This window comes from Urocitellus parryii, chromosome 10 (assembly GCF_045843805.1).
Source record: "Urocitellus parryii isolate mUroPar1 chromosome 10, mUroPar1.hap1, whole genome shotgun sequence".
NCBI lineage: Eukaryota > Metazoa > Chordata > Mammalia > Rodentia > Sciuridae > Urocitellus > Urocitellus parryii.
The window spans coordinates 75101280-75127667 of record NC_135540.1 but is presented as its reverse complement, the minus strand read 5'-3'; the positions used below and the strand labels follow the sequence as shown (position 1 = coordinate 75127667).

At 35.5% G+C, this 26388-nt stretch overlaps 1 protein-coding gene across 2 annotated transcripts in view; it reads right to left on the bottom strand.

The window, feature by feature from the left end:
• The window catches only part of Arhgap24 (Rho GTPase activating protein 24), a 721844-nt gene that overhangs the window by 445813 nt on the left and 249643 nt on the right, over positions 1-26388 (bottom strand). Inside the window, exon 1 of one of the 2 annotated variants that reach the window (XM_077803270.1) lies at positions 12128-12416. The exons of the other annotated variant lie outside the window; for it this stretch is intronic. The gene's annotated coding sequence lies outside the window, so the exon portion shown is untranslated. Of the gene's footprint in view, positions 1-12127; positions 12417-26388 lie in introns of those variants that run through there. 2 annotated transcript variants of the gene reach the window in all.

Here is a 26388-nt window from a genome sequence, read left to right as displayed (position 1 = left end):
CAAACCAATTAGACAGAAGAAAGCAATTAAAGGAATACAAATAGGTAAAGAAGAACTGAAACTATCACTATTTTCTGATGGCATGATTCTGTATCTAGAAGATCCAAAAAATTCCACCAGAAAACTTCTAGAACTAATGAATTCATCAAAGTAGCAGGATATAAGATCAATACCCATAAATCAAACACATTCCTATACATCAGTGATGAATCCACTGAAAGAGAAATTAGGAAAACTACCCCATTCACAATAGCCTTAAGTAAAATAAAATACCTAAGAATCAATCTAACAAAAGAGATGAAAGACTTCTACAATAAAAACTACAGAACACTAAAGAAAAAATTGAAGAAAACTTCAGAAGATGAAAAGATCTCCCAAGCTCCTGGATATGCAGAATAAATACTGTTAAAATGGCCATACTACCTAAAGCATTATACAGATTTAATGCAATTCCTATTAAATTCCCAATGATATTCTTCATAGAAACAGAAAAAGCAACCATGAAATTTATTTGAAAATATAAGAGACCCAGGATAGCAAAAACAATCTTTAGCAAGAAAAGTGAAGCAGGAGGCATCACAATACCAGATCTTAAACTATACTATGAAGCTATAGTAATAAAAACAGCATGGTATTGGCATCAAAATGGACTTGTAGACCAATGATACAGAATAGAGGACACAGAGACAATCCCACATAAATGTGGTTATCTCATACTAAACAAAGGTGCCAAAAATATTCAACAAATGGTGCTGACAAAACTGGAAATTCGTATGTAGCAAGATGAAATTAACTCTCTCACCCTGCACAAAAATCAACTCAAGGAGATCAAATACTTAGGCACAGAACAGAGTCCCTGCACCTAATAGAAGAAAAAGTATGCCCAAATCTTCACCATGTCAGCCTAGGATCCGACTTCCTTAACAAGACCCCTAAAGTGCAAGAAGTAAAATCCAGGATCAATAAATGAGATGGATTCAAATTAAAAAGCTTCTTCTCAGCAAAGGAAACAATCAATGTGAGGAGAGAGCCTACAGCTTGGGAGAAAATCTTTACCATATGCACCTCCAATAAAGCATTAATCTCTAGGATATATAAAGAACTCAAAGATCTTAACACCAAAAGAACAAATAGCCCCATCAATAGATGGGCCAAGGAACTGAACAGATACATCACACAAGAAGAAATACAATCAATCAATCAATATATGAAAAAGTGTTCAACATCTCTGGCAATTAGAGAAATTCAAATCAAAACTACATTAAGATTTCATCTCACTTCAGTCAGAATGGCAAATACCATGAATAAAGGCAATAATAAATGTTGGCGAGGATGTGGGCAAAGGTACACTCATGCATTGCTGTTGAGACTGCAAATTGGTACAACCACTATGGAAAGCAGTATGGAGATTTCTCAGAAAACCTGGAATGGAACCACCAGCTATCCCACTCCTCGGTTTATACCCAAAGGACTAAAAATCAGGATACTACAGTAATGCAGCCAAATTAATGTTTACAGCAACTCAATTCACAATAGCTAAACTATGGAACCAACCAAGGTGTCCTTCAATAGATGAATGGATGAAGAAAACATGGTATATATAGTCAATGGAATATTACTCAGCTTTAATGAAGAATGAAATTATGGCATTTGCCAGTAATTGAATGGAGTTGGAGAATATCATGCTAAGGAAATAAGCCAATTCCCCCCCAAAAATAAAGGCTGAATGTTTTCTGAAATATGTAGATGCTAATTCACATTAAGGGGGTGGGACACTAGAAAAGAATAAGTTATCTTAGATTGGGTAGAGGGAAGTGAAGGGAGGCAGGGGGTTGTGGAGATAAGAAGGAGAGTAGAACAACACAGACATTATTACTTTATGTATTTATGGGACTGTGTGACCAATGTGATCCTACAACACTTCAATTCAGAAAAATGAGAAATTATATCTGTGTATGATATATCAAAGTGCATAAATGCATTCTACTGTCATGTATAACTAATTAAAACAAATTTTTAAAAAATTTAAAAAAGGAAAGAAGAGAAAAAGAAAGGTGATATCTACACATAGGATTTAGGTGAAAGCCAGTTCAAATGGACTTCTGGGAAAGTTGAGGGACCCCTCAGGAGCACAGAAAATCATATGGAATGACTATTTGCTCAGCTTGCCAAAGGTGATACATAACCAGTTAACTGCCCTAGTTGCAGCTGCAGAGTAGAACAAGCCATTTGTTATAGGCACAGGATGACTTAACAAAACACTGAACTTTTAATTCTCTCAGGGACCCCAGGTGAGAAAGGCTCTGAGGAACTGGCCAATTACCAAAAATCAAGAACCTGGTTGGGGCTGGAGATGTGGCTCAGCGGTAGCGCGCTCGCCTGGCATGCGTGCGGCCCGGGTTCGATCCTCAGCACCACATACCAACAAAGATGTTGTGTCTGCGTAGAACTAAAAAATAAATATTAAAAAAAAATTCTCTCTCTCTCCTCTCTCACTCTCTCTTAAAAAAAAAAAAAAAAAGAACCTGGTCAGCTTGTTCCTGAGTATGTGTCCTGGGGTAGATCACCTAAATCAATTTGGACTCATTTTCCATATTGGAAGACTTGAAGTGAGATGGTAACAGCCATCTTCTAAGTAAGCTTTTGTTCTGAAGTCCATGATCTAACTCCAAGCGGAACGTGTCATGGAACTTTTAATTTGGTGTGGGGTTCTTGTGTAGTCTAGGATAGATAATGACATGAAAGATTATCCAAAAGACTTGATTTTTAATTCGGCAATTTTGACCTTCCATTTAACCTAAATGTTTACTAAATGCATAGAAAAAGAGTGGTTACATACTTAGATTCTGCCTCCTTCCCTCTCCCTTGCAAAAGTATTAAGACCAAAAAAAAAAAAAAAAAAAGAATTGGGGAGGGATTCCCTTTCACTCCTGGAAAACATCAACTTGCTTTATTTTGCCAGGCATCACTTTTATCCATACAACACCTCTTATACCCATGGTGTCTGAGAACTGGATCACAGCAATAATTCAAAATTATACACCCTAGCAAAACAAGGACTTCACAAATTCAAGAAAGAAGAAAAAAATGTAAAAAAAGACCTGAGATTTAAGTGATTCCAAAGCAAAGTTCACTTCAAATTTGAAAATAGTATAAAGGTTGTTGAAAAGACACTGGCTGAGTGCTTCACTCCTGCTGAAGGGGTGCTATCTTTGGCCTGACCCAGACTGCACCAGGCCAACACAAGAGCAGGAGGCCAAAGGAAGGGAAAGAAGTACTTCTGTCACTCGGCATTATGCACAGTGCAGTTGAGCATATTGCAGAGAAGAGTCTATGCATTTAATGCTTTAATCACAGCAGCTAATTGAACACAAGAAATATCTAGTTACATTGGATGGGAATCTCTGTAAGCTGTTTCATTAAAAATGTGGCTGTCATCTGGAAACCAATAATTTCTCAAAGGGGCTATTCCTAGTATGTCTTCAAGTCATATTTGCTCACTGTATTAACAGAGCCAAGGTTTTCACTGCTTTTCTTATGGCATAGTCAATATGTAGTGAAGAAAGCTGGAGGCTCTTCTCTCCTATGAATCATAAACAGCAGTTGTCATCTAATAGATATGAAACAGAAGGAAGCATTCCAATTTCCCAGATGATTTTATGAAATATTCAGTCTTTTAGTTTCTCAATGGGGATGCTCTTGGCGCTTGGGGAGGGAAAATTCTTGGTAGTAAGGGATCATCACACACATTGCAAGACATATGGTATTCTGGCTTCTGAACATGAAATGCCAGTAGCTTTGCACACTCACTGTGACAACCCCAAACAACCTTAGACACTTCCAGGTTCTTTCTTGTGTGTCGAATCACCTCTCTCTCCAAACCCATGGTCGATGAAACTAGCTGATTGGCATAGGACATTTATGAAGGAAGGGCGAATTACACGTTATGCTGTATATACACCTTCTAGATCTTCATTCTATAAAATCCAAACATCCATTTCTCAGACCCCTGCATTTCCTCAGCCACACACTTCTGTTCTGATGTTCTGCCTCACCTTAAGCCCTGAGGAATGGGGCTGGCTAAATAGGGACTGAGACTTCCAAAACAGTGAGCCCCCAAATAAACTTTTCCTCCTTTAATTGTTTTTGTCAGGTCTTTTGGACACAGCAACAAAACGAGCTGACTAAAACAGACAGCATATACTCCAACTTTTTACTTCACAGAAAAATTAAATGATTTGCTGAGTTTATAGATGCTAAGTAATACCACAAGTAAAACTGGAGTCCACATCCTTCTAGCTCATTCCCCATGCCCTTTGCACTCCTCTCCAACCACTAAATGTAAAATAAAGAAAGAGCTCCCAAAAAACCTCTCACGTAATGGTTTAAATATAAAATTTTATCTTTGGTGAACCAGAAGGTAGAAGACATTCTTACCCGTGAAATGCGTTTCTACTGACACCTGTGTCTTTAAAAATATTCTCATGCACAACTAAGAACTAACTTTTAGAAAAGTTAATACATACCTATTAAAAGCTAACTTTTTAGAAAAATCCAGGTAATTTTTTAATGGAAAATAAAGTCTTTAAGTCTTTTCTGGTCAATTTGGATGCTTATTTTTTTTCAAACAGGATATTAAAGGAAATATACCTACCAACCATAAACCAAATACTACAGTAAAAAATACCCCACACCGTGAACAAAGACTAGTCAATTCAATACTATGCATTTAAAATAATAAAATACAATCATTATGTATGTTAAATATATTAATTATTTTCTCTGCTGGTGGGGAATCTCCCAGTATATCACTTTCATTTTTATGAAAAAGGCTTTTTAATCATCAGTTTTATTAATGAGTGAAATGGATGGCCAACCTCCTATCTACATATTCATTTCAAAAAAATATTTTGATTAATAAAATATTGAGTATAGTTTTGTATAATTTCTTAATTCCTAATTTTACAGCTGTTTAGGCCTCTGGACTATTGTCTTTAAATAGGGCTCAGGGTTACACACAGAGAATGTTTTGATTTCAAAGTTCTAGAAGAAAGTACAGAATTTAACTACTAATGTTGTTCTACAAATAAACTAATTGACATCTGTGGGACTTAACCACCTGCACTGTGAATAGACAACAAAGAAAAATAAGGGGAAACAGCTACATAAAGGGAAAGTCACACAAACACTGCTCAAAATTGTGCAGGAAATTCAAATCTTTAGTCCATACAATGTCAGCAGGTACTTTAAACCTCTCTTTAAGTATTAGGCGTATCCTTCTACTGCTTCATCATTTCCAAGTTCCACCTTTGAATATTAAATGGTCCTTAGACTCTAGTGCACATCAGAATCATCTGGAGGCCTTGTTAAAGTGAAAATGCTGGTCCCATGTAGGGCTCAGAAATTTGCATTTTTCAGATGAAACCAATGCTACTATCCCGGTGCCACATTAAGATCTGGTATCTTTAAGAATTATTTAATGCATTTTTTACTACTACCAATAATCATAAGTACATTTTTCATTTTTATAATGTTCAAGATATTCACACACACCACTGAAATTTAAAAATAATAAAACTCTTCTGCTACATATAATGAATCTTGATTTGTTTTCTATTTTATTCCATCTTATTCTATGCCTTTTCCTTAAAAAAAAAAAAAAGTATTGGTCACAAACAACTGATTTGATGTGACAAGCATTGATAGATCCATTCCTACAGTTTGATAACTATTGCTCAGGATTCTCTCTGTTCATCACTCAATTTAATGATACTAATTATTGACTTGTATTGATATTTTTCAAGTACCAGACACCCATCCAGTCTTTTTACCATGCACTGCTCATTTCATAAATTAAAGATGCATAACAATACCATGAGGTAGGTATTAATAAATTCCTGTATTTGCAGAAAGAAAAACTATGGTTTAAGACCCAAGGTCTTAAGGCTGAAGCACATTAGAGCCAGGGTGAAACTAGGGTCTAATTAAGAAGTGTAGTGGAAAAGTTTGCTCCCTTGGAGTAGATATTTTACTTTGAATCTCAGAACTACCATTTAAAGGCTATTTGATTTGCAGCAAAGTACTAATCTTCTGATTTTCAGTTTTCCTTTCTATAAAAGCAATATAATAATAGGGCTCATAGACATACCTAGCACAGAGTGGGGCTTCAGTAATTGTTATTTACTGTCTATTATTAGAGATTGAATTCTTAATTGCCACATCATCCATTGCCTCCTTCCCCTTTATCTTCCCTTCCCAGTTGCTATTGCTAAAGAAATTCTTTCCAGCTCTACTTTATTTTTCCCCTGGGTCTCTAGTCCTGTTTTGAGACCAGGGTCCTAACTATATGTCAAACCCATGAAACACACAGACTTTGATTTTGAAATTCATAACTGAAAAGCACCAAGAGGGAGGAGATCTAGTACAAATGACAGGAATTTGGGATTCCATAGATAAAGCTTTGATTCCCAAACCTATATCACTTACTCACTTTATTACCTCTTGACCTCTGTAAGCCTAATACATTCACATAGAGTAAAAATAATAATATTTAAATTAGATATAATATAGATTATTTCTAGAATTATTAATTTTAATTACTTCTATAATTAGAAATAATATACGCAAAAACATTTCATATAGTGCTTAATACATATTGTGTACTTAATTCAATAGAATGACCATTATTATGAGAGTCTATGAGACTTGAAGAAAGACAAAAAAAATTCAAGACAAAATAAAAGCTGTTTTTCCCCATAGAGAATTTTAAAAATTATTTTTTGTTTTCTGAAGGTTCAATTTGACAAGCAGAAGACAGCCCCAATTGCAATTCTATAAGCTTTAATTTATTTATATGCTTTATTTTTAAGAAAAAAAAAATTGTTCTCTTCCATTTCTCAGAGACATTCCCGACAGAATTCTTCTATATATTGGTGATACACATGTTGAAAAACATCCATGGTTGGCTTTCAGTATCTACTTTCAAAGTTAGTAAAACATGGTATTTCTTCTAAGGTTCTAAAGACATGCAATATTTGGGGATAAGGTCATTGTCTCTATCAGGGAGTGTAAATATGGTACCTAGAACGTTTCAAGGTGCCGCATAAAATGACCTGGAAAAAAAATTACTGGCTCTAAAATACTAAAGTAAAACTACACAATAAAAATTTATAAATATTTAACCTAATATTGAAACAGTGTTAAAAAGTACTTAGTGAGGAAATTTAATCCTCACCATAGTGGAAAGTTAGCCTAATTAAATGGTGTGGGTATCATGGACACATTAATGTAAGGGTGAAAGCATGCAAACATAGCTTAAGAAAATTTTAACCAGGGTGAGATTCAGCATCAGGTCTAGTTCTCAGCTCTCCTCCTTAACAAAATGATACTAATTAATCAGAAGAGATGCTGTTTAAAATTTCTGACCATAAAGACCAAGATGAATTATGTAAATCCTTACATAAAGAATATCAAAATATATAACAAAAAGTGCTAAAATATATTCCATATAGCTCATATCTTTTACATTAAAAAGAATATTGTATTACAGCATAGTTCAATGACAACATTTTAATACAAAGGCATTGTAGTGTCAGAAGAGTAGGCAAGTTTTTGGTTACATAATTTGACACAGATAGAGAGGGCTTGAAAAACTTAGAGAAATAAGTGATTGGATTATTACTTTTAAATATTAATTATTGTTATTCCAGGATTTCCAGAGATGATGAAGCAATTTGAACTTAAGGTTCCTGACTAGAACCTGACATTCAAGTATGATGCCTTCTTGATTGAAATAGTATCCATCTGCCAAACAGCAGGTGTGCAAGTAACAAAGGTAACACTGATCTAGCAATAAAATAAGCCCTTCTGTATTTTGGATCAAATGGAATGTAATCCCCTTTCTACCTATTAGGCAGTAGAAACAATTGTAGACAAACACAAAATTTTTTTGAGGAAAAAGCTTTGTTTCTTCCATGCTCAAATAAGATGAATGAAAAATCAAGATAACAAAGAATCAGTAACATGAAAGAGGGTGTTCTCTAAATTTCTTCCTCTACATTCATTTCATATTCTCCCTGAATTAGATCTGCTCTCTCTCAAACACTAGGATTCAAAATAATTATTAAATAGCAAAAATTAGCATTTCAATTTGTTTGATTAATTAAGACTATTGCCCATCCCATGGGCAGTATATCCAATTTTACCCTTATTAATAGTATTCATAGCAAAATCCAGGATCCCCCACTAGGACTGGATCACAGATTTTATAGTACAATATTAATATTTGTGTAAAATGTATATGTATTGTAATTGTTTCTGTTATTTTTAAACTCAGTTGCATTTTGTGATTTCCAAAAGAAAAAGATGATTCAACAGTAGTTTTTGTTTTGTTTTGCTTTAGAATTGCACAAGCACAATATTTCATCTATTGTAGAGATTAAATAGGGATGTGTGGGCTGGTCTAGAAAACAGACTATATTTTCTAACTTTGTTACATTTGGAAAATGAACTCAGAGTCCAAATAGACATTTTTTTAAATGATCTGTTAGTATATAACTATTTGCATGATTTGGAATCCACCAGCACTTCATTCACTCATGACTTTGCTTGAAAATGTGTTAAGGAAACATTACCTACTGTGTTTCAGATACTGGTTTGGGCACTTGAATACAGGTAATTCCTCACCACCAATATACCTCCTGAGGAATTCAAAAGTAGAAGTGGAAAGAGATACTTAACAATTATTAAAATACAGTCATGCTTCACACAGCAATTCGGTCCATGGCAGACGGCATAAAGGACAGTGAGGGTTATAATATAGTCTAGGTGTGTTATAAGCTATGTCACCTAGATTCGTGTACACTCTATGTTGTCTACACAATGGTGAAATAACCTAATGAAATGTTTCTCAGAATGTGTACCCATTTAAGTGATACCTGACTGTCATCATTCAGAGTATAATAAAGACATATGGAAGCAGACAAGACAAAATCATGAATTCTTGATGTATTGGATTGGGTAAATTTTCCCAAGGGAAAGTTCTATTCAAAGTGTGCCACCAAGAATCAAAAGGGACTTTCCAATCAAGATGGCATTGCAGAAGAATTAATCCATATACAAGAGATAGAAGTGTGAACAGTGAGGAGCTCTTGCATAGGAAGAGGAAGCTAAAAAGGCAGGACTGGAAAGAGCTTTCATAGAACATTCTAAAGGTTTAGAGTTAACATTTTAAGACATTAGGAGCCAACAAAGGTTTTTGAACAGGGACTGCACAATCAGATCTGAAGTTTACAGAGTCATTACAGCAATGCCACAGTAAAGTGTAGATGCTGCTTAAAAAGCACACACACGACAGTAGCCTCTGAATATTCTTTGACTCTTCATCACAACAGTCCTTCTACTTCCAAATGTGCTTATACTTAGCTGCTGCAAACAGCAGAGTTATAAAATTTCAGTTCATACAAGAAAGACAGATGGGTTTCCACTGCAAGACTCAATGTGACGCTCTGGCTCCTTGCATGAGGAACATTCACTTCCTGGCTAAGTTGACCATTTCAATTTTATTTTTAAATATTTTTCTCCATCTGGGAGAAATCTTAATCCTTTAGACATGGCTATAAAAGTAATCAGTCACCTCTTCATTGAAAATCTCTTCAGTATTTTTCCTCAGTACAATGTGATCTGTGTAGAATGGATCCCTGAGGTTCTGGTTATCATCCTCAACCTCCTCTCCACCCATGTGTGACCAACTGGGTGACTGTCCTTCTCTACTAAGTTTCAGGCTCAGGCTCCACTCACCTCCTGCATTTTACTTTTCCAAAGCATTCACCTTTACCAAATATCAAAGCATAGCAGAAAGAAGGAATCAGCAATAAACTCAACTCATGGTAAATTCATTGTTCACTACTGTCCTGAAAATAGCAAAGGAAAATTTAAAAAAATAATAATAAATAAATAAATTTTAAATAAATAAAAAAATCACAGATAAATAAGATCTTGCAGCACTACTCACACCAAGAACAGGAAGCAAAGGCAAGTTCTGAACTTCACAGAAAGCTGCTGCTTTCAGCACTAGAAAGCCATGCTTGACACTAACAGCCAGAAAGAAAACACTCTTCAGTGGGCCAGTAGGTCACACTGTGTCTCTTAAGGGCACTGTTGGTAAACACCACTTGGCTAGGGCAGCAAAGTAATCAGACTCAAACTACTCAACTACTCGTTACCACCTGCTCACATTCCACACCCTGGCAACCCCACCCCCACCCTTCATCTTGCAGAGTCCATGATCATACAAGAAATAAAACCATGATACATGAAAACTCCCATTAGTATCTCAAGCAAAAGATTAAGGGATTTCAGAAACAAACAAACAACACATTTTTACACCAAAATCTGTGTTTTTATCTAGAAAGATGTATTCCTATTTATTCTGCACTGGATTTTTTACTTTTTCTTAAAAACTTACTTTTGCCCCACTTACTATCAGGTTTTTGTTTTCAAAATAGTTCAGACTCACAGTATGTAGACCCCAAAAGAATATTACAAAGAAAGCATGCTCATCTCAAATCCAAACCCCTAAGATGAAGTAATAAAACCAGGTAAAGTAATATAGTTGAAGGTCAAGGACAGTCTGTTGCACATGCAGAAAAAATGATTTAGTAGAAAACATTCTCCTTCCTAGTACCATACTAGATATATATCCCAGATCTAAAAACTCACAGTTTATCCCTTATTCCCACTTAAAGTTCTTTCTGCAAGAGCATCCCTCCTCTGTGTGGGAGGAGGATATTATTTATTTTAGAGTTTTGTCAATATCTCAGTCCTCTAAAATGTCTAAGGTGAAATCTCTGACAACTCAGTGATGGCTCTAGAGAGAACAGACTTCCAGACTTGCTACCCGAAGGTCAGGCAGTCAGGAAAGATGAAAAGAGATGCTTTATTATTAAGCTTTCTTAGGAGTTGAAATATTCCTAGAGAAGAGAAAGTATTTAAAAGGGAGAAGACGATCTTAACAAGTCTTATAATTCAGCTTTACACTTGTTTTCTGGCTTTTTCTACTACATTAATTCTGTATGTTCTATGTTTTATGATGCCCAGTTCAATACCAATGTGCACTTAAGGGCTAGTTTTGAGTTCTAATTAGAATTAGGGAACAGAAGGTATTGAATCTGTCTGTCCATCTTTTCACTGAGTAACTCTTAAACTCTACTGCAAATATCTCTGAATTTCAATTGATTTGTTTTTCTAGTAGACACAGCAACACATATTGTTTTACTTACTGATAGCCAAACCGTTTACAACTTCTATATTTCAAATATCTTGCTTTATTTATTTATTTCCTCTTTTTTAGAATGAGATAAAATGATGCTTTGAAGATTCAAAAAAAGAGGAACATAAAATAAAATATGATGAAAACAGAAATTGCTTGAAGATGATATTTAATTAAAAAAATGAAATAGATATAGACAACCAGAGAACCTGGGATTCTTAGTACTAGTTGATATTGAAAACCTAATATCTCTAAGGAATTCGGAGTAACATAATCTCCCTTCTATTTGGGGACTTATAAAAGAAAATCAATCTAAACTATTTTTAAAAACTGAGAACATGTTATATGTTTATCCTTGAGAGTGCATGGGATACTTCCTTAGAATGCTACTTAAAAAAAAAAATTCTAACAGAAAACCTTTTGAGTGATTTAAAATTCACCCAAAATTCCATAAGGCTCTATGTTTAAAAAGAAGAAAAAAAAAAGATATTTATTGAAACCTACCTCTGTATAGCTGTTGTCTAAGAAACTCTTGTAAGACACTAGCAGAACCAAGGAGGAAGGGGAGGAGGGATAGTAAGAGAGGGAACTGAACCGCAGAGTTTTTATTAATTCCATCTATTTTGTAAGCCAGAAACACCTATCGCCAGCTTGCTATTTCCCTGCCCGCCTTCACACACACACACACACACACACACACACACACACACACACACACACACACACACACACACACTGCACCAGCACTGAATCCCTGGGATCCCGCCTCACTCCCAGCCGCCCCCTCCCCTGTCGCCTGCAGCTGCGTCCCACCCTCCCACGGGGCTCAGCGCACTCCCCCGCAAACGCGTCACCTACCCTCTCAGGAGCGCACGACAAATTGGCGATGATGGCTGCTCCGGTGGACAAGCCTCCCTGGACTCGCCGAAAGAAAAGAAAAAGAAGAAAAGGGGTGGCGAGGTTCCCTTACTTCCCACAACAAGGGGAAGTGTGCAGCCCCATTCACTCGGCGGCTCCGCAGCCGTGGTTTCTTAGCAAATGTGCGGGGGCTGAAAGAGCTGCAGCTGCGGTGGAAAGTTGGAGGGGTTTCCCCCAGCCCGTGGTGACTGGCTCCTCTCCGGTCCCCGCCGCAGCCTTGACAGCTCCCCTCGCCTCCCAGACTCTCCCGAGCCTGGTTGGTTTTCACCCAGGGCTGGGCTGAGTTGCCACATGCACTTGAGAAATCCTAGCAGTTGCGCAAAGAGTCGTCCCAGAAGTTAGAAAGAGTGATTGTGTGCGAATGTGTAAATATACAGTACAAGAGGCTGGAACAACTGAGTGGGGCCAACCCTGAGACGCAGCCCGGGGTTTCAGATTTCATTTGGCAACTGGCAGCTTCAGAAGACTCGAGCCGCCTCGGTACTACTGGGGAGGCCGGCGGGAGCCCCTCCCTCCCACCGCCTGGGTTATCTGGGAGCCCGAGCGACACTGCGGGGCGCCTGGCTCTCCCCTCGACCAGACAGCACCCGCCCTGCCTTGGTCCCTCTGCAGCTGGCATCGCTCATTTCATTTCATGTGTAACATGGATACGCGTTGGTCACAGATAGGAGTCTATGGATGCCTGTCTCCTGTCCTCAGAAGCTCTGTAATTCTTTGCCAAACCCCACACACCGGTTTTATTTGCTTCCACCAACTGTCTCCATAAAACCTTATTTCTCCAACTTAAGCCCTTATTCTTAGAAATGTGTATTTAGATGGAATGTCCTCTAGTTAGGTCCTTAGAGAAATTCTAAATATGATTTCCTTATCATGGCTTTAGAGTTCTCAGAATTACAGGGCATGCAAGATGACAGAGTAATATATATTTTCTGGATGTAGACCCCTTCTTCCAAAAAAAAAAAAAAAGTCTATTTCAAACTGAGATCTTACAGTTGTGATTATTTGGCACACCAATCACATTATTTCAAAAGTTTTATAAAGGTGTCTTTTGGGGGGCTCTTTAAAAATCATCACCAGAATTCTTAAGACCCAAGAGTCTCCTCTTTAGGGCTATCCAGGCATAGAAAAGATGAACACACATTCAGATTTAGAAACATCAAAAATAAAAATCTCAGTGGACACTGATCCATCTTTCGTCGTTTTCTTCTGTCTGGAAAAACCACTGAGGTCCTATTAGAAAGCTGATTTTCTGGTAGAAGAATTCTCAGCCTTTAAATGAATCAAATTAAATTCTATGGGGGAAAATAACCTCTCTTGGCATTTCCTTTTTTAAAATGTGTGGAATTTGTAGCCAGAAGCAATGTACCCTATTTTATAATTTGTGAAAATAAATGACCTTCATCAACTCATGTGGCTTTACATGTTCCAACAGCTCCCTGGCAGGTGAAAGCCAGTGGGCAGTTTTAGATGAAAACTGGAAAACAATGAAATTAACCAAACAAAGTCTGCACACTCCTGATGGACTGAAAAGCCTCAGGAAGGCAAGGTATGATTCAAATTTGTGACATTTTAAAAAAGACTCATGTTTGTGACCTATTTCAGGATCTAAGGAATATTGTCACTGCTATTTAGATTCAAGGTGATACAAAAATTGAACTCAGAGTGGTTACTGGGTAGTCCCTAGTCTGAAAAATTGATACACCCTACCCTTGCTTTCAAAACCTTCAACCTCTGGTGCTAGATATCATTTCATTGATGTATGTGATACATGTGATTCTCTTAAACTAGAAACTACTAGAGAGTAAGATTAGGCAGGTGGAAGTGGAGGAGGATTTAAATTCATCAACACAAGTCCCTTCTTCCCCTCCTACTTCTCTGCAGAAGGGGTCATTTTATGCCCTTCTCAGAAGTCTTTGTAGGATTTAGCAGAGAATCTGTGACAAGAAAGAATAACCTGAAGTAGAATGTGATTGGTTGTTCACTAGACTGTATGTTATTCTGCTCTTCTTTTGTGGGTTGAGACTGGGAGACATCCCTCCTATGCATCTTAACAGCTTAAAAGGAGAGAATAAACTCTTGAACCAGAGTCTCTAAGTTTTATCCCCACCTGAGAAGCATGCTGATGTGACACAGACTCCAGGGAAGTGCTGTCACTTAGTTCCCAGAGTCTATACTGTGAATTGCCCCAGGGATCCTTTAAAGATAAATTTTACTGGTCAATATCAGTTCTGAGTTGAAGACATGTTTCTGACAAACGCTACAAAACCCCAAAATTATTCAAAGGGGAGGACTAACTTTCTAAGATTCCAAAGTTTTAAACCCTTACTTAAGAGGAAGATTCTACCAAACCTATAAAAGCTATCAAGGGAAAGTAGGGTTTGAAGGGCCTCAGTGTTTGGGGGCATGTTGTGTAATACCTCCAGGACTAGAGGGATTACAGAGAACTAGAAATGAAACAGGAGAAAAAAGAAAGAAGAAACACTTAGACGAGTTGTTTGAACATCACTATTGCCAGAGTTAAGAATAGGAAAACTATAAAGAAAAAAACCCTGGATACTCTTCCTTTCATGCCATTCTTTTATTGGATCTTAATTAAGGGAAACTCAACAAGCATTTGTATAATTACTTTGTCTAATATTTCAAGTTATATGGGTCAAATGTTACTATTAAACAAGTATGGAATAAAAATGTCTTAGTATACTTTGCTAATTTAAAAATTGCAAGTTTTCCACCAGATTCTTGCCAGATTCTCTGAAGCCCTTTACATAGAATCACTCATTGTCATATCAGCCAATTGTTCATTAATATCAGATAGTAGGGCTTTTTAAATATGTTTTCTTTTAGGAAAGCATAAATTCCAAAGAGGGCAAAAAACACAGTAACAAAACTGAATAGTCAAGAATTGCCAAAATCCTAACATTTCCTAAGGACTCTTACCAACAATGCAGAACTTATGTGGGTACTGTAGTATGCCAAGATGTGATTTCAGGATTAAGATAGCAAGCTATGCCTTAAAGCATGTCTGTTTCCAAACGTCTGTTTTTGTTTTTTCTTTTCATTTCCCATTGGAAGTCCCTTTTTGACAAAGTCCAGCTTTGTCTTAGCTAAGTAAAGTGGAAAGCAATGAGGGAGTTTCAGGCCCACCCTCCCCTGAGTCTTTGGATCACATGATTCAGGGAAAGGGGATGTTCTGCTATTGTTAACCATGGGGCAAAATGAACTGTGTTAAATCTCTGGAAGAAAGTCAATAAAGGAGAGAAAGAGCATAGAATAATCAACTATAGCCTTGGATTTCTTCTATTCTCTAATTCCATCTCAGACATGCTATCACTCAATGGCTTCAAAAATCAGGCATGTTATGTTGCCATTTAGATTTTGAGAGGATCATGGTATCACTATGCTCTTACTGAATTGATATATTTTGATAGAATACCAAGTTATACTCCATCATTCCCCAAGTATCCCTGCATAGATGGCGCACACACACACACACACACACACACACACACACACACATACAAAATCCATGATTAAATTTATTTCCAAAACAGTGTTTGCTGGTACTTGTCTAATTACAAAATTAGTTAGCTCAACTCATGAAATTTGAAAGATACAAAGGAAAACAAAATAAAAGTCAAAATTTTTCTATGGTCTTATCATTTAGAGACAACTATTGTTAATATTTTGAAAAAAATTATATATATATATATATATATATACACACATACTTAATATTGTCCTGTCTTGTATAATTGTTTGTGTCATACTATAAACCTGGGCCCCAACTTTAATCCTCAATTTCTTTATCAAAATTATTTTCCTTTATGTTTTTTATACCTAGATTCAGGAGTTTGCTGGATTCTGTTAAAGAACAAAACTGTCCCTACTGAGATAAACATATTTCCCCCAGTCAGGTCCCACCAGAAATCTTCCACTTTATACCTGAATGTCATTCCTAAATATTTCACTATCCTAAAGTTTCTTTGTGCTTTCTGACTCACAAATTCTCTAAGACAGCCTTTATATTCCCATCATTCACAGTATATCACACTCCCTCCCTTTTCTATGCTTACCCAAGAGTAAAGGCATGCATGCACAAATCACACACACACACACACACACACACACAGACACACATCCAAATGCATATTATGCATGCACACATATAATGTGAAATGTTTCTTCAGACATGCAGTTTTCCACTTGTAGACCCAGCTCTGAATATAATACTTACAATATTTAGCAATCTAATTACATTTGAGTACTTAATCCACAGCAAAATGGACTTATACCCAATGTACATACCATTTTGCAGATTAGCTATTCCCATTATTGGAATCTTCTCATTAATTTTTCTGAGGTGGGTACTGGTATTGAACTCAGGGGCACTCGACCACTGAGCCACATCCCCAGCCCTATTTTATATTTCATTTAGAGGCAGGGTCTCACTGAGTTGCTTAGCACCTCACTGTTGCTGAGGCTGGCTTTGAACTCATGATCCTCCTGTCGAAGCCTACCAAACCACTGGGATTACAGGTGTGCCTCACCACTCCTGGCCTCATTAAGTTTTGTTGAAAATTAAATACTTCCACGGAAATTAATACCATTCTTTTCTCAAGAATTATTTACTTGTAGTCTACCTAAATTGCATGTATCTTATAAAAGTTTTCTATAACCTTATTATGCATGTAAAAAGTTATCAATAATTCTTCACATTCATAGTTTTTGTGTCTCACTGCAGGGTCACATATATTCCAAGCCTTATCCTCTATCTAGACAATCCTTATTTCATTGTATTTTAATCAGATTCCAAGCTCTTTAAATAATAGATATACTTTTGCCTCCAATTAAATTCTGTTCCCCTCTGCATTACCAGCTTTTTTATATTTGCAGATAATTTGAAAATTAGTGGGAAGGAAGAAACTTCACTTCATTGTGGATTCTTACCCCACTGATAGATAACATACAGTCAAAGCACAAATCTAACTGACAAGAATGCTAATGGACCTAGATACTAAGCATAACTGATCCCATGCTTGATTGAGTGCAATTTTCCTCATTTGGGTCATTAACTAGAGACTAGGGGCTGAGGACATTGCCTTGTATTGTCTAAATCCAAACAGATTATAAATAAGACAAAAGCCATCTTCTTGCTGCAGTGCAGACATAGCATTCAACTTAGTATACTATTTTCGGTGCAAACTACGTAAGAAAATATAAATGAGTTAATATAGCTCATTACAATATATTAATAATGCTAATAATAAGATAATAGGAGCATGCCTTATAAATTGCCTTCACATATATAAATGTCTTTGATTGCAACAATGGTAAAAACCCTGTCATTATTTACATTTTACAACAGAAAGAACAAAAAGATACACTGAATCCTCCTTTATTAGCAATCACATAAGCTTCAAACAGGTTGGAGATAAAACTGGAGTTCAAGCTATTCCAGTGAAAATTCTGGATTATTTTCACTATTGTGTCAGCAATGGCATCTTCCTATGCAAAGGACAGCACAATTTGCCTTTCCTGTGTCACTTATACTGTCCAGGTGTTTGACAATCATTGTTATTATGCTCTTTTGTGAGGAAGGAGATTGTCATCCTCCCACAGACCAATTTTAAATCCCATTTAAGGTATTAATTTTAATGTCTTTCCTGTTGAATCTTTTATTCAAGTTTCTCACAAATGGCAAAATTAACTGCTTTCCCTTTTATCTGTGCCTACCATCTGTTAGAGGTGCTAATAAACAGTGAATTGGTCGAAAAGCAGGCAAAAATATCAGTAAGTAGGACAGTAAGTGGTTCAGATAATTCACTACCTGGAAAATTAGTTCCTGGAGAAATGATCAAGATCTTTAAACTAAGACCTGAAAGTGAGACTAAAGAAAAATCAAAACTATAAGCTTGCTTTTAAAGACATAGAGAAGTTAAACAGAGGATGTTTACATAAGGAATAGAGTTATGCATAACTAGTTCCTCAATATTTAAAAAAACACCAAAAATAATATTTTTGGGAAATCAATGGAAATGATAAAGATTTTTAAATATTTTCAGAATAACCTAGGAAGACTTTCCAAGGAGACAATAAGCAAAGGGCAGTGTAAGCTGAGGGCTATGAATCAGAAACACCCCCCCCCCGTAGTACTACAAAGTTATTTTATTTTCTCAAGTTTATGTTTTAAAGTGGTACCAAACAAACTGTGAAAGGACTTATTTTGCAAGAGTGATTAAGGTTAGACTGGAGAATAAGAGGAAAATTTCATGGGGTCTCAGATTCTAAGCCTGAATTATCTGTCCTGGACATTTTCAAATGAAGACTTTCTCCTCTGTGTGCTTTATTTAAGGAGAGTTCATTAAAAGAGGCTTCTAAGTGACAGTAATAGGAAATCATCCCAAGAGATAGAAACTGAGGCACCAGAATTTCAGCCTGAGGCACGAAGTATCTTTCCCGAAGAAGGATACTTTTGGAGGACATGAGAAGTTTTCATTCAAGTTCCTCTGATTTGAACTTGAGGAAAATGATTCCAAATTCATCAAGAAAGGGAATTGCAAATTAAACAAGTGACAGAAATAAAGATGATACTTTGGGAATCCTAATGACATCATTTCACGATAGGTCTATAGAAAGCCTCTCCAGCCTAGGTTGGGGATGGACAGTGGTGCTTATCATCTGCAAATTAGCAACAGCAAGATCAAGCTCAGCTGTGTCTTATGGGTTCAAATCTGGGGTGGTTTAAGGCTTTCAGGTTACCAGAAAAGAGAATGAACAGTGCCATTGAGTTTTGTGGCAGGAAAATATCAGTGACTCCTAAGGTGGGGACATAAGTTTTTCAGTACCCAGGCAGGATTAAGTGGGAGTCTTAGTGGAATGGAGAATCCCATCAAGCCTACTGGTTGGACACTCAGAGCCTAAAGTCTAAAGGCAAAACTTAACCAGCATGTAAACATTCACAATTAATATAAAATTTGCCCATGTCCTTGCTTAAGATCCTGTAAACTACTGTAGATACTTAAGTGCTACCACAGGGGATTGAGAATACAGGGGGGAACTAGTTAAGCCCAATAATGGTACTTTTATTAAAAAGAAAAGTATTAGGAGAAATGAGAAAATTCAAGAAGTCACTGGTTGCCATGTACTAGGACAGTTCTTTTATACAGGCAAAAAGTGCTTAATACCCCCTAAATCCAAGGCTCTGTGCACAATATGAATTCAATTCATGTATTACCTGTACCTTTAAGAAACTGACATTCAATTGCTAAGAAAGGGGAAATTGAAATGGTCTAAATGTCTCCATCTTCCTTTAAGGAAATGTGGACAGGATGGCATGACATGGACATTTATGCTTAGCTAATATCTAGTTTCGAATAGTTATTAGCATCATCTTCACAGACAAATAAAGGCTTACTTTTCATTGGATAATGGCATATTGTTATATGAGACATACCCAGTCCTAGACTTTAACCAGTGCATAAAGATATTTTGATATGTTTTACATTTTTATTTGTTTGTTCTTTAAATTCTCAACACATTGCTGTATAGACCAGAAGAAAACGAGCATAATTAATATGAAAATTTCTCATATGGGTTTTCTTAGCATGCATTGCACAGAATATCTCATTTTGAACCATGAAGTAATAGAAAAAAACATGATCTATAAATAATTATAGGAATTTAATGATAGTATCCAAGCTTTGGTAATCAGTTTACATTTACTTATTTTCTGGGTTGAATACTACACTAAAAAAAGCCTAATACAACACTAATGAAAATTTCTATTTTTTTTAGCATAACAAATTTACTTAATCATAGTTTTACGATCCAGAACCCTTCAGTAAGATGACTCAAATATCCTGAAAAAACTATTTGTATGCTTAGATTAGATAAACAATGACAGCCATGTAGGACTGTGACTTAACAAAAGGTCACAAATTAATGGAAACAGACTGAGTGAGAACATCTAGCAAGGCCTGTCAGATTCTTCTTGGCTGCTCCATTGTAGCATTTCTTCCTCCCAGACATAAGGCAGGATCCCTCTGGAATGCGTGATGACCTACTATTCAACAAGGACAAGTCAGAGACTTTATGGCCATCTCCAAAACAGAAAGGTGAAGTAATTTTAAATAATAGTTCCTTTTTTATGGATGTCCTTAAAGAAAGGGAATTATAGTTTCTATGACCTGGGTAGAAGAATTCTGGTATCTATGGTTTCCTTTGGGGAAGAATGGGGACAAGGTAGGTAGGAGGAGATCAGAAAGAAAATTTGCTCCTGAGGTCTTTTATAGTTCTTTAATGCAAAGTACTCTGCATGTCAAAGTGCCATAATTTGGGGTATCATTTTCTGAACCCCAAATGCAAATAATTACCTGTCATAAAACTGTTTTTGTTTCATAGTTATCTCTAAATTTTTAACAAAACATAAATAGAGATAACCAGAAACTTCACCAAAAAAAAAATGTTAGAACTAAAAAACAATCTTCAAAAAGTTACAGGACAGGAAATTAAAATACAAAAATCAGTTGCATTTTTATATAAAATATTTACACTTAGAATTATTAAATCATACACTTATCACTTCTTCTGTTGAAATTAAGATTATTTGTTAGTGAACAGGAATATACCTTGCCAGAAGGATGGCACTTTCTTGCTTAAGATAATTTAGCACCTCTGGTACATGCCAGAAAATCTACTGTGACATGAACTTTTAAAAATTATCTCTAGATCAGTATAAAAGTGAAATGCTTCTCCTTTCTGTCTAATCTGCATAAAAATATATGGGAACAATGATTAAAACCATTGAAATAAGCTACCAATTTAGAAAATTATATAAATATCCCTAAAGCAACATAATGTTTTATTGGTTATTTTTAGTTATACCTGACAGCAGACTCCATATTGATATAATTATACAAACATGGACTGACTATATCTTATTCTAATTAGGATCCATTCTTATGGATGTACATGATGATCAGATTCATTGTATCGTTTACATTTGTGCACATATGAGAATTATGTCAGATTCATTCCACTCTTTCCTTTTTCTTTGCCCCCTCCCTTTCATTTCCCATTGTCTAACCTACCGAACTTATATTTTTCCCCTCTCTCCTCCACCTTATTGTGGGCTAGTTTCCATGTATCAGAGAAAACATTTGACCTTTGATGTTTTGGAACTGGGTTATTTCACTTAGCATGATAGTCTCCAGATCCATACATTTATACATTTGCTGGCAAATATCATAAAGTCATTCTATTTTATGGCTGAGTAATAATCCAGTGTGTGTGTGTGTGTGTGTGTGTGTTACATTTTCTTTATCTATTTATCTATTGAAGGACACTAGGTTGGTACCATAGCTTAGCTATTGTGAATTGAGCTGCTATAAACATTGATGTGGCTGTATCAGTGTAGTTTCCTGATTTAAAATCCTTTTGATATATACTAAGAAGTGGGATAACTGAGTCAAATTGTAGCTCCATTCCAATTTTCTGAGGAATCTCCATAGTGATTTCCAGAGTGGTCACACCAATTTGCAGTCCCACCATCAAGGTATGAATTTACCTTTTCCCCTACATCGTAACCAACATTTATTATTGCTTGTATTCTTGATAATTACCATTCTGATTGGAGTGAAATGAAATCTCAGGAGAGTTTTAATTTGCATTTCTCTAATTGCTAGAGTTGTTGAACATTTTTTCATATATCTGTTTACCATTCCTATTTCTTCTTCTGTGAAGTGTCTGTTCAATTCCTTCATCCATTTATTGATTGGATTAGTTGGGTTTTTGGTGTTAAGTATTTTGAGTTCTTTATATATTCTGGAGACTAATGTTCTATCTGAGATCAGATGGCAGACTTTTCTTCTATTCTGTAGGCTCTCTCTTCATGCTTTTGATTGTTTCCTTTGCTGTGAATAAGTTTTTTTTTAGCTTGATGTCTTTCCATTTATTGATTATTGATTTTACTTCTTGTGCTGTAGGAGTCTTGTTAAGGACATCAGTTCCTGAGGCAATATGTTAGAGTGTTGGGCCCTCATTTTCTTCTAGTATGTGCAAGAAAACTTTCTATTTTAACCTTTAGCTTTTGTTACTTACAAAATTCTAAAACTGTACACATTCAGATTGAAGTTTTCTATACTATGAAAGTCGAAAAGTGACAATGTTTAGACTAGTATAATTTACAGGCGTAAAAAATATTCAGCAGTTATTATAATTTTTTTTAACCTCCCTTTTGTTTTGGGTGAATCACCATAAAAATGTCAATTTCATTAGGTTTTTATAAAATTAATTTTATAAGAAAAATATTTAACATTAAGCTCTTTGCCATGTATAAAAATGGCATTGGGCTGGGATTGTGACTCAGTGGGCATGTGCAAGACCCTGGGTTTGATCCTCAGCACCACATAAAAATAAATAAGTGAAATAAAGGTATTGTTTCCAAATACAACTAAAAAAATAAATATTTTTTAAATGGCATTAACTCCTTCAGATATAATCTTCTGGATTTTTAAAAATATATTTAGAAACAAAGGATTAATTAAATTTTAAATTTTGCACAAAAAGATCATATTTAGAATTCTTGAGACCATAGATTTGTGTTAATATTTAAATTCAAAGAAAACATTATAGTAAAGCTAATTAACTTTATTAATGAAAATGTCAACTCCAAAACAAAAAGGTTATTTAAATTTATCTTTGCTTAAATATAGTTTCTTCTAGTAAGTTATCATATTTAGTACTATTTTTTTCTTGCAAAAGAAGTTTAATAGGCCCAAAGTTCAATACTAGTAATATAAATATGTTATTAATTGATACATATTATATTCATGTTGACTTTTAATTACTAGTTATATTTCTAAAATATGCCAGTGTACATAACCTATATAAACAAAGCCATTGATATAGTAAAAACATTACATTTGCATTTTATCAAGATAAGATTAGTGGCTATATGGTTGAATTTTTAATTTAATAGCTACAAGAATCTGCCACTGAACATAGACCTTTCCAGAGTGAAGCACACTTGCTCCAAAATAAAATACTAGTCAATGAACACACAGCTTACTAACAACCTAGGACACTGAGACACATTTATTCAGTAACCTTCTTATTATGCTGCTAATGAGTCATCAAAACTTTGTGTGTTTTTTGAACAGTCATAAAGCTTTAAGATAAAAAATGAATTATTTATTTAAAAGGCTGCAATAAAAAGATTGGTACATGATCCACATTGAGCAATGTTCACTAACACCATCGGTCATTCCTTAGCTCAATAAAGTCAAGATTTATTTACCAGATGAAGAGTCTTTGAATTATTCATTACATAAAGCTCAATATTCAGAATTTGGGGGAAATAATATATATCCAGCTTCATTCTTCCTTTGATTTTACTGTGTCTCAACTACAAAGTCAAATACATAAAATAGAAGTTTGTGATAAATTATGAGAGACATTTGTATGGCAAGAACATGAAAACCCAGATGTGTTGACCAGAGTACCCACTTTTACATTTCCCAACTACCCGCCCAGAGAGACTTCACAGGGAGGTCCTGGTATGGGGACCTGGGATATTCTCTTTTAGATTATGACATCAGTGGCACTATCCTGGGGAAAGAAGACAACATAACAGCTTTGTCTGAGAATGAAAATATCACAGGCTTCAACAAAACTTTTTCTAACATTGCCCCTGCATATGTATAACTAGTATCTAATAAAATGCTAATTATTACTGAATTCACAGAAATTTCATGTCATTATAACTTTGTTAGCCAATAGAATATTAAAACCATAACCACTTATATATGAAGAAAATTTTAAATATTTTGACATTGAAAGAGGTCCCGAGAGTTGGGGGAAAAGGACTATGGAAAGACTGTGGGCCTCTAACTTGACTGTCCTCTCTCCTTCAGAGTTACCATTATGCTTGGAAGGTGGACAAGTGCTGAAGAAAAGCACATGCTTATTGCAACTACTCTGCTCCAACAGTATGAACAGCACTAGTTCTTTGCAAAATTCACTGTAGTGCCAACAAGGTCACAGCAATTTCTAGAGCCTACAGTCTAAATATCTGCTGCCATGCACTTTACCAATGGAGACAATAGAAAAATGTGCATAAAAGATCCCTATAAAAATGATTGTGCTTGTTTAAAAATAGCTTAATCATTTTTGTTACCATTTAATGGAACCTATTGAAATGACTGTCATGAGTCTATCTAGATAGCTCCACTATAATTCATTTTTAATTAACTTGATCATTATTTTAACAATGCTAATAAACAAGCTATGCTGCAACCTTATTATAACCTTGCTTGAGTTTAACAAAATGTAGAAATCTAAACATTTTTCTTTTTCTATTTTCATGATTTCTATAGTGATACTGATAAATTGCATTATTAATATTGAGTAATTCCTATTTTCATTCACTAGTCTTTCCTTAACAACCTTCAGTATTTATATATTCCAAGAGGAGTTCAACTTCCTCTTGCCTGACCACTACCTTCATATCACAGCACCCAATAGCTGTAGCTTCAACAATACATACAGTAATATTTGCATATTTTAAGCCCAGAGGTTCAAACATTGTATACTATATTTATGGATATCAGACATTTCAGATCTTTGGGATATAATAAAGATTGATTAAAAACAGAAGTGTTCAACTCTCATACTCCAATGTACAACACAATCTAGATGTTGCCATGAACATTATGAGAGAACTGCACATACCAGAATCTTCATAGGAGTTTCACCCTGTGGGGTGTATGGTGAAGACAAGAAAAGGCTGGCATAAATCATGGCAAAAGTGTCATCAATGCAAACTGACTTTCTAGAAACTTCTAACAGCAAGCCTATCCTCCTATTCTTAAAAGAAAAAACAAAAAAACTATGAATTGGCCCTGGCAATTTTTCTTTTGTCCTTAATTTTTGTTAGTTTTTGGTACTAGTTTCTACAGTAGTTCATTCTTCACTTGCTGTCTGATATACACCCACAATCACATATCACATAACAATTTATTGACCATAGATCACAAATATCACATAGGCTAGCTGTGTAGGAGGATAATTCATTCCTTGAAGTTTGTAAGTACACTCTATGATGTTTGCATAAGGACCAAGTCAGAATGTGTCCCTATTGTTAAAGGATGCATGACCATACAGACACATACACACACACACACACACACACACACACACACATACACATATAAATGTATCTGCACATATATTCTATTCTATATATGGTTCATATGTATTCTAATAATGGATTTAATCTTGCTTATTCTTTATTAATCAATAGTCTCCCCACCACAGATTTGCTTGTTGTATGCATTAGCATGCCCTCTGAAGCTAGAAGTCATTGGTGTCATGATATTACCCCATAGGACTTTTTGAACACAAAATTTAAACTTGTATGTGGATTTTAAAAAACACAGTGCCTAATACATGTAGCAATTTTAAATAGGGCTCGTGTTTATTCATACAATTCAGCCTTAGGACCTCTTTTATAAAGTCCCTACCACCTCCACCCAGAAAAAACATTCATCTCATTCTCTCTCTAAATGCTCTCTGAAAAGTTGACCTTCATGAGTCAAGAACCAAAAGAGCACTAATAATATAAAGACTAAGGTGGGCAATGCAGTCAATATGAACATTTGTAGCAAATAATGAAAAAACAGGACTTCCAAACACAAACCTCAGGAAGGCATTTTTTGAGAAGCTTGCAAATGCGGTCAGGTGTCAGTTTTATCTAATATGAGAAAGCAAAACACTCCCTTGTCTTCCAGGTAACTTTTTAATTTAAATGTGTGTACAAACAAGTGGCAAATTGAATTTCCTATTCTATCTCTAGAATTAATTTACTTTCCTTTTTTTATCTTTTCTTCACCACTCATCCTTGTTTTACACATCAGTCCAGAAACAACCTAGGGTTTCCTTTTACAAATAAAGGTTAGGGTTGCAGAGGATTCAGAGGAAAAGGAATGGCAGTTGTCATACACACAGACTTGTCTGATCTCTTCTTCTTGGTTCCTCTCGGTCTCCCCACCTTAATGCTGGAATGCATTCTGGGGACATTATGCCTAGGAAAATGGTTTTCCTCATAAAAACTAACTCTGTTTTCTCCTAAATGGAGGTAAGTCTCAGTACACATGGTTGTGTGCCTAAATTCTGGTGGGAGTGATGGAAGAGGATGTATTAAC